Source organism: Podarcis melisellensis (genome assembly GCF_964234715.1).
Source record: "Podarcis melisellensis genome assembly, chromosome: 1".
Classification (NCBI taxonomy): Eukaryota; Metazoa; Chordata; class Lepidosauria; order Squamata; family Lacertidae; genus Podarcis; species Podarcis melisellensis.
The window spans coordinates 16,696,632-16,711,941 of record NC_138528.1 but is presented as its reverse complement, the minus strand read 5'-3'; the positions used below and the strand labels follow the sequence as shown (position 1 = coordinate 16,711,941).

Sequence of the window (15,310 nt, the reverse complement as noted above, 5' to 3'; positions counted from 1 at the left end):
GGCAGGTGGTAATGGTAGACCGGAACACCCACACAAGAGGAGCCAGCTTGTGTGTGTAGTAGACGGTGCCCCATTCCTTGCAAAAAATAAAATAAATAAATCCAAAGCTGTCATTTGCTCTTTGAGACCGGGGGAATCCAGGTGCATGTGTTTCTAACTGCCACCTGCAAGGAAATAGTAGGTTGAAGAGGCAAGGGTTTCTATGTCCCTGTACTGGTTCTCCCAAGTAAAGTGGAGCCACTTGCTGTAATTGCACTGTTTACTGCTAGGAAAGGACTGAGGAATGAAAAAATGAAGGATAACCTCAGCTCTCCCAATAACATTTTAATATGTGCTGCAGGAGAAATGAAGGAAATCCTATAAGGAGAAATCAACAGGTGATAATTTTAGGAATTTTCCATTACGGAATTTCCGGGTAATCAATTTTGTGGCTTAAATTACCTTGTCTGGCAACCTGGTGCAAGAGAGAGCATAAGCTGAAATAGCTAAGACTGCAATATATATTTTTAGGCAAGTGGAGTAGAGCCAGTGATGGGATCTTGAGGCTTCCCTGGAGTTTAGGTTTATCACTACTGATTAATACAAGAAAAAGAGCACAGGCATAGGATATGATTTTACCTAAAGAGCCTGCTGTATTAAGCCAAAGACCCCTAATCAAACATTCAGTACTCACAGATAACAACCAGATGCCCACAGGCAGGACATGAGTGCAATAGTACACTCCCCACTTACGACTCTTAGCAGTTGGTATTCATAGACATACTATCTCTGACGCTGCCCGTAATGTACTGTACGGCTATCAAGGCAAGTAGCTGTTGATAACCTGATTCCATGTATTTGTCTAGTCCTCCTTTTAAGCCTCGCAAGTTGGTGGCCATTACTACATCTTGTGATAGCAAATTCCACGATTTAACTATGCACTGTGTGAAGAAGCTCTTCCTTTTGCCTGGTCTGAATTTGAATTTGTAGGGACATGATTCCCAAGCGCTGCAGCTGTCATGTCTACTGTCAGACATCCAGCCCAGTAATGTCTGCTCTGATTTGGCATCAATTCTCCAAGGTCTTAAGTTGACATCTTTTTCATACGGTTCATCTGTTCCATCCCTGATATCTGAGATCCTTTAATTATAAATGTCCTGGTTTAGTTCTTAACATGCTGCATGCAAACCATCCTGAGAGGCTATCCTGAATTGCTCCCCATAACTGTTCCCTTTCCACAGATCTCACTGTACAAAGTTGGCTAGAACAGTTGTTGTTCATTGCTCCCACCTGCAGCCAACGTTCCACTTGCTATTTCAGTGGCTTTTTCCAGAATCCATATCCCTGTACTGTACCCATAGAAGTAAGCATAGCCAGCTGTAACAACTCCTCCATCCACTTTTGTGTTGAAACAACTGAGCCTCAAATCCTAGAACAAAACGAATTATTAAAGAAGAGGTGAGCCCCCCTGTGTCATACAAAATTTCTAATTTGCCTCTGACTTCCTGAGACTTATTCCGAGACTTATAATTTTCCTAAAAACTCCTTTCTTTGAATGGATACAAATGACTACTCATGTCAGCCATATAATTAAAGTGCTTAGATGTTTCTTAGGTTTGCTGTAATGACGCTTGCTTTGCATTATAACGTTTTAGTGGAAAGCTTATGTGATGTCCTCCTGCTGCTAATTCTAGCTCTTTACATCAGCGGGTGAATAATCTATGTTTTGCTGTCCTTAATGCCTCATTTCTAGCTTTTGCAAAAGTACTTAGGTTGTCACAAAGGGATATATGTACGCACCACTTTTTCTTTGACTGACGTGAGACTTTGCTTTCTTGCACTGCTTTTCAATTAACTGGAGGAGATAATAGTGAGACTAGAAACCATGAGCACCATCTACTTGGTATAAACACAGAAGCATTTATTTTATTGTATGGATTGGGTCCAGGCTACCTGAAGGACTGTGCCAGTGTGGTGTAGTGGTTAGGAGCGATAGACTCGTAATCTGGTGAACCGGGTTCGATTCCCTGCTCCTCCACATGCAGCTGCTAGGTGACCTTGGGCTAGTCACACTTCTCTGAAGTCTCTCAGCCTCACTCACCTCACAGAGTGTTTGTTGTGGGGGAGGAAGGGAAAGGAGAATGTTAGCCGCTTTGAGCCTCCTTAGGGTAGTGATAAAGCGGGATATCAAATCCAAACTCTTCTTCTCTTCTTCTCTTCTTCTCTTACCTGTGAGCCTGCCTGGGCTTTGAGATCTTCTGGGGGAGACCTTTCTCTTGGCCCTACCACCTCGCAAGCACATTTGGTAAGGATGCAAGATAGGGAATTCTTGGTGGCTGCTGCCAGATTGTGGAACTCATTCCAGTGGGAGGCTAAGTTGGCCTCCTCTCTGCTATACCTTTTGTCAGTAGGTAAATACTTTTTTGTTCCGACTTATTGGCTGTTGTGGCAGGGTCTTCTGAGGGTGGATGTTCTACTTTGTGTGTGTGCAAAAGGTAAAGGTACCCCTGACCATCAGGTCCAGTTGCGGACGACTCTGGGGTTGTGGCGCTCATCTTGCTCTATAGGCCAAGGGAGCCAGCGTTTGTCTGCAGTCAGCTTCTGGGTCATGTGGCCAGCATGACTAAGCCACTTCTGGCAAACCAGAGCAGCGCACGGAAACGCCGTTTATCTTCCCGCCAGAGGGTACCTATTTATCTACTTGCACTTGGCGTGCTTTCGAACTGCTAGGTAGGAAGGAGCTGGGACTGAACAACGGGAGCTCACCCCATCACGGGGATTCAAACCACCGACCTTCTGATTGACAAGCCCTAGGCTCTGTGATTTAGACCACAACACCCCTCTGTGTGTGTGTGTGTGTGTGTGTGTATGCGCTTATAAATGTTTAAATTCATTTGCTGTATTTTTATGCCACTCTTCTGAGTTATTGTCCCCTGAGTTGGCTACCATCAGTGACAGAGAGAGACACGTTCTGCAGTCAGGCTTGCAAGCTAAAAAGACAAGGCATGCAAGGGAAGAAGAATCGTATTAAGGTTCTGGAGCCCATTCAGGTGATTTGCACCAGTTGTCCTTTAAAAGCCGGTGGTCTGTTGGTAATGTAGTTTTGATTTGGCAATGTCGTTCACTGTGGTCTCTACAGTTTCCTCCTAGCAGTTAGGCAGCACATCCTTGGCTGTCCAGCCCCTCTCTGAAATCGGAAGTGCAAAGTCAGCGGCAGCAAAGTCATTCTCATTGTATCAAGGGTGTGGCCACTTCTTGCATCACAGCCTGTGGACTACAAACATCCTAATCACAGTTGCCCCAAAGTGCAATTTCTAGACCAGAAAGAGCTTAATAATATGTCAAACGTACCAGGCAGTGATTTGCAGCGACGCTGTTTCATTTCAAAGCTGCACTAAAGTGCTCTCTTGAACTGGTCCTCAGCCTCCTCTTTTAAAATGCAGATTGGTAAGTTCAGATGAATAGAACATTCATTTTATTTTAGTGTGTTCCAAGGAGAGGCCGGCACTCACAATTAATCTCCTGCTGAGGAGGCAGAGAATGGGAATTATTGGCTAAAACGAATAAGCTCAAGTGGCAACCAGTGTTTATGGTATTGTAGAGTTTAAAAAATCCGTAGTCAGTAGAGCTTTGAGTCCTATTGTATGCTAAACAGTCCTTGAGAGCTATTTCATTGTTTGGACGAATAATCACATGTATTTTTCTTTTTAGCTATTAGTTCCTGCCCTCTTCGGAGTTCTTTTCAGGCCAGTAGAGGGCACAGTTAGATTAAAGATGAACACTGCAAGGGCGGGATACCAACTGCAGTTAACTTCTCTGTTTGGTCATTCATTGCAGAAAGGATGCTTTGCAATACAGATAGTAGCAAACAGCTTAAGACAGAGTTTATAATTACCTCTAACGTCTTTTGGGGCAGGGATGGTGCTCCCAATGTTAAACCTGCTCCCAATATTAAACTGTGCTTCATTTTACTTATTTATATTTAGAAAAGCATTTATAGACTGCCCCTCATACAGAACACCAGGGTACTGTACATCAAGATCCACAGAAAGCATGCAGAAGAATAATAAAAATGACTGTCTAATCTAAATAGTTTAAACAGCTGAATAGGCCTTAAAAATCCCTCAATAAGTATTTGCGATATTAGTGTACTGCTGAATTCCTCCCAAGGAGCAAGGATGCATGCCTTATCTCTGCTGGGAGAGTATTCCACAGTATGGGACCAGTGACACTAAGTGCCCAACCTCTAGTTAAAGCTAGTTGGGCTTCTGATACCCAGGGAACAACGAGCAGTGCTGTTCCAGAGGATCTCAGTGATTGAGCTGGAATAGAAGGGCCCAGGTGGTCCTTGCATTGTCTGGGACCCAAGTTGCTCAGGGCCTTGTATATTAATGCAAGAACCTTGAACCTGATGCTGTCACCCATCTGCCTTCATCAGTAGTCTGGGTGCTGCATTCTGCACTTGTTGGAGCTTCCAGGTCAGGTCCATGAGCACCTCCAGATAGCAAACATTGCAGTAGTCCATCCTTGTTATCACTACTTCATGGACCACAGTGCCCAGGCTTTCCTGATCCAGATACAGCCATAGCTGGTATACCAGATGGAGCTGGTAGAAGGCACTACTAGCCACAGAGGTCACTTGCTTATCCAGGAGTACCCCCAAGTTATGTACCTGCTTCTTCAGAGGGTATGCAACTCCTTCCAGAACAGGCAGTTGGCTAGTTTTATGGACACAGGAACCACCTATCCACAAAGCCTTCATCTTCCAATAATTCAGTCCTGACTTGTTCACTAACCATAGTTTAAAACAGCTAAAACTTCCTCCAGTATTGATGCAGATACTTCCAACCTCCTCCTTGCTGCTGCACCAGAGACAAGACAAGGGAGGGCTGAAGAGCCCAAGGCTCTCCTCTTCTTGATCATCTAATGCTAGATCATATTGTACCTCCTTGGGAATATGATTGAAGAGTAGTATAAAAATACTTACAATAAACAAACTTAGTGTTACATCCAAAGCGGGCCATTACTTTCTTACCACTTTGGACAGCACTTTCAATCTGCCTGTTTGCAACATGGCAAAACAAAATCTCCACCCCCATCACTCAGCCCAGACACTGAGGGTCTTCTGCTGGTTCCCTCACTGCAAGAAGTGAAGTTGCAGGGAACCAGGCAGAGGGCCTTCTTGGTAGTGGCTCCCTCCCTTTGGAACATGCTCCCTTTAGATGTCAAGGAAATAAAAAACTATCTGACTTTTAGAAGACATCTGAAGGCAGCTCTGTTTAGGGAAGTTTTTAAGGACTGATGTTTTTATTATGTTTGATGATGATGATGATGATAATTTATTACTTATACCCCGCCCATCTGGCTGGGTTTCCTCAGCCACTCTGGGCAGCTTCCAACAAGAAATTAAAAATACATTAAAACATCAGTCATTAAAAACTTCCCTAAACAGGGTTGCCTTCAGATGTCTTCTAAACGTCAGATAGTTTATTTCTTTGACATCTGAAGGGAGCATGTTCCACAGGGTGGGTGCCACTATCGAGAAGGCCCTCTGCCTGGTTCCCTGTAACTTTGCTTCTCGCAGTGAGGGAACCGCCAGAAGGCCCTCGGCACTGGACCTCAGTTGTATGATATGTTGTAAGCCTCCCAGAGTGGCAGGGGAAACCCAGCCAGATGGGCAGGGTATAAATAAAATAATGATTATCATCATTTTCGACTTACAATTTAAATATTTTCATTTCTCTCATTGATGGATTCGAAGGTGGTTGAGAAAATATCAGAGAACCCCATGAAAACAATAAGGCTGTCACACATGACACATTTGCTATCTTTCAGACTAACCTTTCTTTGAAGGGTTATTTTGAAGATAAAAGGCCATTTATGCCGCACTAGACTCTTTGGAAGAATGAGATAAAAAAATATATAATAAAGAAAATTAAAAACGAAATGAAATAAGACTAGATTTAAAATAAAAACTATTGTTACTATTTAATACTACTATCTTTGGCTTTGGCGATTATTTCTTCTGCTGGAGCACCGTTATCTTTTAAAGACATGGAAAAAGAGCATTTCTATATACCGTATTTTTTGCTCTATAAGACTCACTTTTTCCCTCCTAAAAAGTAAGGGGAAATGTGTGTGCGTCTTATTGAGCGACTGCAGGCTGCGCAGCTATCCCAGAAGCCAGAACAGCAAGAGGGATTGCTGCTTTTGCTGAGCAGTGATCCCTCTTGTTGTTCTGGCTTCTGAGATTCAGAATATTTTTTTTTCTTGTTTTCCTCCTCCAAAAACTAGATGCGTCTTATGGTCTGGTGCGTCTTATAGAGCGAAAAATACGGTAAGTTTCTGGCTTTCATTTGCATTTTTTGGAAATGGAACCTGGGCTGTCAAGGAGTATGCAGGCTCTGTTTGGAAGGATTGTGTGCAGAGGGGGGGACGGGACCACACACTCTCCTCTGCATGAAATAAATTGACTGAATAACTGTGCTCCAAATGGGAGCTTTTTCCAAGAAGACCTCCCTCCCGCCACCACTCTAAGAAATTACAGTGGTGCCTCGCAAGACGAAATTAATTCGTTCCGCAAGTCTCTTCGTCTTGCGAGTTTTTCGTCTTGCGATGCACGGTTTTCCATAGGAATGCATTGAAAATCAATTAATGCGTTCCTATGGAAACCGCCTTCCCCCGACCTCTTCTGGCGGGCGGCATTTTAAAATCGCCCGGGACAGCGGAGGACTTCTCCGCTGTCCGGGGCGATTTAAAAGCCCCTGGGAAGGCAGGCAGGGGGGACAAAGGCTTTCCCGCCCCGCCGCCGGGCTTCGGGACATCGTTCTGAAGCCGGGCGGCGGGGGGAGGCTTTCCCGCCCGGCCGCCCGGCTTCGGGACATCGTTCCGATGCCGGGCGGCGGGGGGAGGCGTTCCTGCCCCACCGCCCGGCATCGGGACGATGCCCCGAAGCCGGGCGGCTGGGGGAGGCGTTCCTGCCCCACCGCCCGGCATCGGGACGATGCCCCGAAGCCGGGCGGCTGGGGGAGGCGTTCCTGCCCCACCGCCCGGCATCGGGACGATGCCCCGAAGCCGGGCGGCGGGGGGAGGCTTTCCCGCCCGGCCGCCTGGCTTCGGGACATCGTTCCGATGCCGGGCAGCGGGGGGAGGCGTTCCTGCCCCACCGCCCGGCATCGGGACGATGCCCTGAAGCCGGGCGGCTGGGGGAGGCGTTCCTGCCCCACCGCCCGGCATCGGGACGATGCCCTGAAGCCGGGCGGCTGGGGGAGGCGTTCCTGCCCCACCGCCCGGCATCGGGACGATGCCCCGAAGCCGGGCGGCTGGGGGAGGCGTTCCTGCCCCACCGCCCGGCATCGGGACGATGCCCCGAAGCCGGGCGGCGGGGGGAGGCTTTCCCGCCCGGCCGCCTGGCTTCGGGACATCGTTCCGATGCCGGGCGGCGGGGGGAGGCGTTCCTGCCCCACCGCCCGGCATCAGGACGATGCCCCGAAGCCGGGCGGCTGGGGGAGGCGTTCCTGCCCCACCGCCCGGCATCGGGACGATGCCCCGAAGCCGGGCGGCGGGGGGAGGCTTTCCCGCCCGGCCGCCCGGCTTCGGGACATTGTTCCGATGCCGGGCGGCAGGGGGAGGCTTTCCTGCCCCGCCGCCGGGCTTCGGGACATCGTTCCGATGCCGGGCGGGGGGGGGGAGGCGTTCCTGCCCTGCCGCCCGGCATCGGGACGATGCCCCGAAGCCGGGCGGCGGGGGGAGGCTTCAAAAGCCGTCCGGGGGCTTTTAAATCGCCCCAGACAGTCCCGGGGCGATTTAAAAGCCCCCGGTTAGGCAGGCAGGGGGGGCAAAAGTCTTTGCCCCCCCTGCCTGCCTTCAAAAGCCGTCCGGGATAGCGGGAAGCGCTTCCCTGCTATCCCGGACCGCTTTTAAAATGCTGGCGGTGGGGAGCAAAGCCTTTCGCCCCCGCCGGCCTTCCTGGACCTCTTCTGAAGTCCGGAGGGGGGGGGGGAAAGGCTTTGCTCCCCACCGCCAGCATTTAAAAAAAGGTCCCCGAGATTTCCCTATGGGCTTTCGTCTTGCGATGCAAGCCCATAGGGAAAATCGTCTAGCGAAGCGTCGCAAAAACCGAAAAACCCTTTCGTCTTGCGGGTTTTTCGTCTTGCGAGGCATTCGTCTTGCGGGGCACCACTGTAAATTGAGCCTCATGGTGAAAAAGTACACTCTTTTACTAATCCATTCTATTCCTGCTTTATAGCTCATTCCCTGCATCGCCACCACATTGTTCCCAATATTTATTTTTTCATTAGAAAAGAGTTGGCCTGACGCTTTTTCAGAGCACATTCCCTTAGAAATCCCTAGGTTTTCTTGTTCTGTGTAAGCCAGTCTGAGGAGAAAGTACATGTGTGATTGAAATCTAGTAGTAAGCCATGATTTATGAATGAGCTACTTACTATAAAACACTTTGCACACCAAAAAAGTGCTAGGAAAGGGATGAATAATGCATGGATAGCTCCAGGGTTGCAGTTCTTTGTTTTACCATCCACCTTCTTCACCAGGAGGTGAGTCTCTTCAGCACCTCGGAGAGTTGACTATGAAGAATCTCTCGTCTCTTAAAAGAAGGCATACAACAGTTGGTCCATTTTATGGTGAAGAAAAGAAACCCTCTCCATTTTTAAAAATGCTGTGTGCAATCAAATGGTGAAGCATGGCTCAGAAAAGCCTTCAGGGAAAAATAATAGGCTTACGAGGATGTGATGGGAGGAACACCACAGAGGAATAATTGTTTCAAATCTGTGCATAATGAAAAGGACCAGCCTTTGACACTCTGGGTGAAAACTGAAACGGTACTGCTTTCCAGATTCTTGCAGGGTCTTCTTGCCTACATCTCAGCATCCTGTGGCTTACTGAGCTGCATCAAAACTTTCTACACGCCCCCTGCTTCATTCCTGCCCTATGGCTGCACTTGTCAACCATTCTCTTCTTGGGACCACAAGCTCACACCTGCTGGTCTTCTAGGGGTTTTTAGGAGGTCTGCATGGACTGCCACACCTATTTCAAACATGTCTTGAGTTCTGGTCAGTGTTTTCTCTCTTTTCCCTGGTCCTTTCTTGTATCTGCTTTTACTAAGCCCCTGTTGTGTGCAAGCAACAGAAGCATGCCCAGTGAGCTGAGGCAAGGAAGATTTCCTCCCATTGCCTTCTGTAGCAACGCTGTTGGTCCTGATAGAATGATACCCTTGGGAAACTCCTAGGGTTGTCTAACAGGGTTGTCTAATAGCCTTGTGCAAGTTCCTTTTAAGTACTGTACTCCTCAGCAATGGGCTTTTCTTTCTTTTAGTTATCATTTTCAGAATGAATATTCCGTGCTGTTCTTACAGTCACAGAGTGTGCAGGCTTTTAGCAGCAAAGAAAAACTAAGAGGAACAAGACAAATTGGAATGCAGGAGTCAGAGAACCAGAGAAAACTGAATATTTTTGCAGATTAGCTTCTGAATCTGCAAAGATCCTGACTTGCTGTAAACGAGGGTTTCATAAGTAAATGCCCATTGAGTCTTAAAAAAACAAAAAAACACCTCTATGGGTTGAATCCAGTCTAACCATGGGCAGAATTCCAACTATGGGATATCCCTGTCACAACCGATCACAGACTGTGCCTCAGGGCGCAAGCCTACTGAGCAGAGGCTGAGCCACATCCAAGAAGATAGGGCCTTGAGAGGGAAGAGAAGTGCTTTCAGTACCCTGGATAGCACCCTGTGGAAGATGCTCTCAGGAGGAGGGGTGTTGTCTCAGCAGAATGCAGAGGCCTCACAAGGTCTGACAGGATGGGTCCTGTCATGGACCCACCTTCCCTGCGAAGCTGTAGGTGCTGTGAAAAAACTGCTGTCTGGTTCTGTAGTCATTGGCTCCTATGGCATGGGGGCTGCACTGAAACAGTGTCTTCTGAGTCTGTCAAAGCAATACCCTCTGGTATGGAAGCTGGGGAACGTTGCTTCCCTGAGTGGTGCTCTTCCCTGTCTTCATCTTCCTTCCAGGCTTGAAGGAGGGTTGAGGCTGGAGAACATGACTTCCCCCACAGCAGGAAAGGGGTTACTTTCAGCAAATTCCCCCTCTCCCCCCGCCGTGGATACTTTGTGAGCTCTTATCCCTTGTGCTGTACTTATATCCTTCCATTGAGAGTTCCTCACAGCTTTTCGTCTTTTAGTGCTACTGGCAAGAGCTGAGCAAGTTATTATACCGCGATGACACGGCGTAAATAACAGGGCATAGGAATTCGTCTTAATTATCCCCTCCTGCCCCAATACCTAGGACAGTGGTACCTCGGGTTAAGTACTTAATTCGTTCTGGAGGTTTGTTCTTAACCTGAAACTGTTCTTAACCTGAAGCACCACTTTAGCTAATGGGGCCTTCTGCTGCCACTGCGCCGCTGGAGCACGATTTCTGTTTTCATCCTGAAGCAAAGTTCTTAACCTGAGGTACTATTTCTGGGATAGCAGAGTCTGTTACTACAAAAGCAAAGGGGGACAGGTAGGGGAAAGGAAAGCAAGAAGATTTGAGTACCAGAGCTGCTATATAACCTGAAGCTATATAACCTGAAGCGTCTGTAACCTGAGGTACCACTGTATTTTGAAATATTTTGTCAACCAAAGATTTGACTTGAAGCAGCTGCAATTTGGGTCCTTCCTTTCCTGAACCCTCTTATATAGCAGCTCTGGTACTCTGGTACTTCTTGCTTTCCTTTCCCCTCCCGCTCCCCCTTTGTTTTTGTTGCATCTCCATCATACTGTTGGTCATTTTAAGCTGTGAACTGCCTTGAGTACTCTGCCAGAAAGACAGTATATAAACGTAGTAAACTGGTCGTATTGGGGCAAGAGAGAAGCTGGAGGTGGCAACCACAGGAGATTACATGCCTTGTTCTTACCCAGGTAACTAAGAACGTAAGAACACAAGAAGAGCCTGCTGAATTGGGCCAGAGGCCCATTTAGTCCAGCATCCTGTTTGCACTGTGTCCAGCCAGATGCCTGCAGGAAACCATGGAGCAGAACATGAGCGCATGAGCACTCTTCCTCTTCTGTGGCTTCCAGCAACTGGTATTCAAACCTAGGATATTGCTAGCCCAATATGGATTGTTAAAGGTAAAGGTACCCCTGCCCGTACGGGCCAGTCTTGACAGACTCTAGGGTTGTGCGCCCATCTCACTCAAGAGGCCGGGGGCCAGCGCTGTCCGGAGACACTTCCGGGTCACGTGGCCAGCGTGACAAAGCTGCATCTGGCGAGCCAGCGCAGCACACGGAAACGCCGTTTACCTTCCCGCCAGTAAGCGGTCCCTATTTATCTACTTGCACTTGGGGGTGCTTTCGAACTGCTAGGTTGGCAGGCGCTGGGACCGAGCAACGGGAGTGCACCCCGCCGTGGGGATTCGAACCGCCGACCTTTCGACCGGCAAGCCCTAGGCGCTGAGGCTTTTACCCACAGCGCCACCCTCGTCCCTCACTGGATTGTTACATAGCTATAATCACCCAGCGAAGTGTCGTTTCTGAAACCAGATGCCTTGGGCTGCAATCATGTTCCCATTGAACTCCTGAGCAGACGCATATAAGATTGTGTTGTTAAGCTGCTGTTTTATTTGCCTAAAGCTTGTGCATCATCCCACTTGGAGAAGACGTAGCTGAATTTAGATTTACCAAATTGCCCTGTGAGGATACACATGTAGTATTATTTTTCCAGATTTATTTTTCTTGCATAATCTTTGGCAGTAAGTAGATTTCAGGCTGCTTAAGATGTTCCTTTGGTGCACATATTTTGTAGGTATTTTCAGAATTGACAGTTAGAAGCTTGGGAGGCAATGTTGTGTTGAAAACAATCAGCCGAACAAATTTTTTTCCCCATGGAGGTACCATTGAAATCAATAGGAGTGGTGTAGAAGCAACTCTCGGTCATATTTCTTATGAAGTGTTTTAAACATTTTGTTTCCAGGCATGCTGTTTCCAAGGAAACTGAAAGTAGTCCTTGCAAAGTGTAGTTCTATATTTTTTAGTGTCCCTCGGTGGAACAGATTTTTTTTGTAACAGTATTTATCGTAGTACTGGGTATTAATGATCTTCCCTTAATTTTTTTTCCTTACCAAAAAAAGCTTGTAAGCTTGCATAATATCTAGCACCATCTGATTGTTACCCAGAAGATCAGCGGCCAGTTGAAAGAGGTTTCCACACCCATGTTATACTGTACAGAACATAGATTCGGTCCTTGGCATATCTATGCCTGTCTTATTTGTGCTACGATATTTTAATTAGTTTTGAGACAGAAATAGCATGCATAGTGTCAGTTTCCCACTGAGGATTCTGGGGCAAAGTCTTAGGTCCCAGTGAGAAAAGATGCTTTGTAACTATGTGCTTAAGCTGTGCTAGTAGCTTGCTAATGTGCTGTTTGAGAGTTGGGTCTTGCAAGACACTCATTGGAATGGACAACACGTTTTATAGTTGTGTGGATCAGGGCAGCCCTGTAACAGCCCAACACAGGTAGCTGTTTTCGGCCTAAGCGAAAAGACCTTTGTGTTATGCTCAAAGGAACAATCCCTTCATTTCGGACTTTTTAAACCATGACCTGTATTCTTTCAGCTCTATCTGAGTTTTTGGCACTATAGTCCAATGGGGCCCCCTCTTCTTATGCAAAGCACTGAAAGTTTATTACAAAGAAATTTAGAAAGCCTTTGCACATTACAGTGGTACCTCTGGTTACATACTTAATTCGTTCCAGAGGTCCGTTCTTAACCTGAAACTGTTCTTAACCTGAAGCACCACTTTAGCTAATGGGGTCTCCCGCTGCTGCTGCGCCGCCACCGCGTGATTTCTGCTCTCTCTCTCTCTCTCTCTCTCTCTCTCTCTCTCTCATTGAAAGTTTTACAGTGAATTAAAGCAAAAAGAAAAAAATCAAAAGGAAGGGGGGGGGGAGAAACAAAAGAAAACAGGATTACAGCAATAACAGAGTAACATTAAAATGTACCTAGGGCTATGTTATATATATGTAAACAGACGACTTATCTCCCTCATGTATACGTCGGTTCACTATTCACTATGATTTCGTTAAATACTTTCCAAATATGATTAAATTGGTCCATACATAATCTTGGTCTGAAAGTGATCCATTCAAAGGTTGCAAGCATCGTCACGTTGTCTGTCCATTGATCAAAGGAGGCCATTTATTTTTATCCTTCCAATGTATCAATATCAATATTCTTGCAGATGGTAAGGCCAGGAGAATCCATTTATGTTGACTGATTTTCAAGCCCCATAAATTAGATACGTAGTTGAAAATGATGTTATCTTCTGAAATTTTTAATTCTTTCCCCACAATTGTATTAATACATCCTAGTATACCACCCCCTGCCAAATAAATAAATGCTAACACCAAACACTGTATAAACATATGTTTCAAAGAAGCATTTTCCTTATTGCACTTTTGTTTCCTGACAACAAAATTGAGGGTCGGCCAGTGCATTATGCCAGCAAAGTAAAGGCTGGTGGAAACATTTGTCCCTGGTGGCAATGCAGAGGCTCTTCGCGTTGAACAAGAGATGTGTGCCATGAGCCAGACACTGTGCACATTAAGTGGTTCCCATGGGGAAGTTGCTTTCATTCCGTCTCTGAATCTTGGCATAAAGTAGAGCCTAATTTTAAGAAACGTAGCAGGAAAAAAGGTATCAAGTATTATGTGAGGTTGGAACAGCCATTTCCCAACGTACTTTATTGGCAGAGCATTTTTTTTGTTAATTAGGTGACTTGATTGTATTACTTAGTTTCTTTTCTGCATGATCTGGCTTTTCGTTAAGTTGTGGGCGAACATATCAGACGACACAGCGATTCTTCCAAAGCAGCTCTTTATTTGTAAGCTGGAACTAAGCTGAGTTACGTGGTGGGAGTTGAGTTGCCTTTTGGACACTCTGGGTACCAGTCTTTTGATGGTGCTCCAAGATACGATGGACAGGGCAGATCCGGTGTCGATCTCCATGTCACATGGAGCTCCTTCAATGAGCACTGTGACGTTCAGCTTGCGTCGCGTAGGCGAGTCGGTTTGGCCAATTGTGGTTCCAGACAGGCAGCGGCAGTTGGTGAGAGCGAAACAGCTTTCCTTGGCAGACTGGAGTGAAGACTTGGACTTGCGAGTCGATGAAGGGGGGTGTCAGACGGAGCCGATCGGCAGACCTTAGCGATGTGGCCCCTTCTGGAACATGTCCAACAGATGGCGTCCCTGAATCGACACTTGGCACGGGAATGGTTGCCTCCGCAGCCGGCACATTCCGGTTGGCCCTTGGACTTCTGTTGGACCTTCCTGCGCTCCCGCTTTGTCTGGTGCACGTCATCGTCTTCACTGGAGGATGCCTCATCACTGCTGGCCTCTTCATGATCCACTGGAACTGGCTTCCTAGCAAGGTGCGGGCTGCTGGACTTGCGGATCTCCTGGGCGGAGCGTTCAGCAGCTAACGAGGCCACGGCCTCCTCAATGGCTTTCTATAGCATGAGGTCTGCCTTGGCGAGGAGATGCCGTTGCAGATGGATGTCCCGGACCCCGCAGATGATTCGATCCATCAGGGCATTGTCTAAGTCTCGGAACTTGCAGTGCATTGCAGCCTGTCGCAGGGCGGTGGTGTAGTTGTTGATTGACTCCCCGTCTGCCTGGTTCCGGTGGTAGAACGCATGGCGGGCAGCAATCTTGGACAGCTTTGGCGCGTAGTGGTTACGGAGCTTCTCTTGGATCGTGTCCCATGGTGTTGCCTGGACTGCTTCAGGTGCAACCAATGCTTGGGCCATCTCAAACACCTCAGGCCCACAGAGGCTGAGGAATAGGCCCCGCTTCCATTCCTTTGATACTGCGGTCAGCTCGTTGGCTTGGAGGTAGCAGTAGAACCGAGCGAGGTAGGAGTCCCATGATTCAGAGGCTGGCACAAACGGCGGTAGAGGCACAAGTGAAGCCATGATTCCGATGCCGGCGTGGAGGGCGATGGATGAAACACAGTGCTCTAGCCAGAACAGTCAGCTCTGAATTGGTTCTGTCCAGTGATTTCGCTTAGTGATTCAGCTCAGTTCAGAGGATGGCCGCATCTGGCTGTGCTCTGATGTCCATCGATCCCATCCTCGTCGCCAGTGTTAAGTTGTGGGCAAACATATCAGACGACACAGCGATTCTTCCAAAGCAGCTCTTTATTTGTAAGCTGGAACAGAACTAAGCTGAGGAGCTCAGTCAGCCTGCTTATATAGAGCTCCAGAACAATGTAACTGTTGCCATTTTCTAAAACTATCCAATCACTGAACGTCACTTTTCGATCCTTCATTTGCATAACTATC

General features: G+C 47.4%; 1 protein-coding gene across 1 annotated transcript in view; it reads left to right on the top strand.

Annotated features, from left to right (window-relative positions):
• The window catches only part of WDR25 (WD repeat domain 25), a 109,735-nt gene that overhangs the window by 2,801 nt on the left and 91,624 nt on the right, over positions 1-15,310 (top strand). The window lies entirely within an intron of this gene.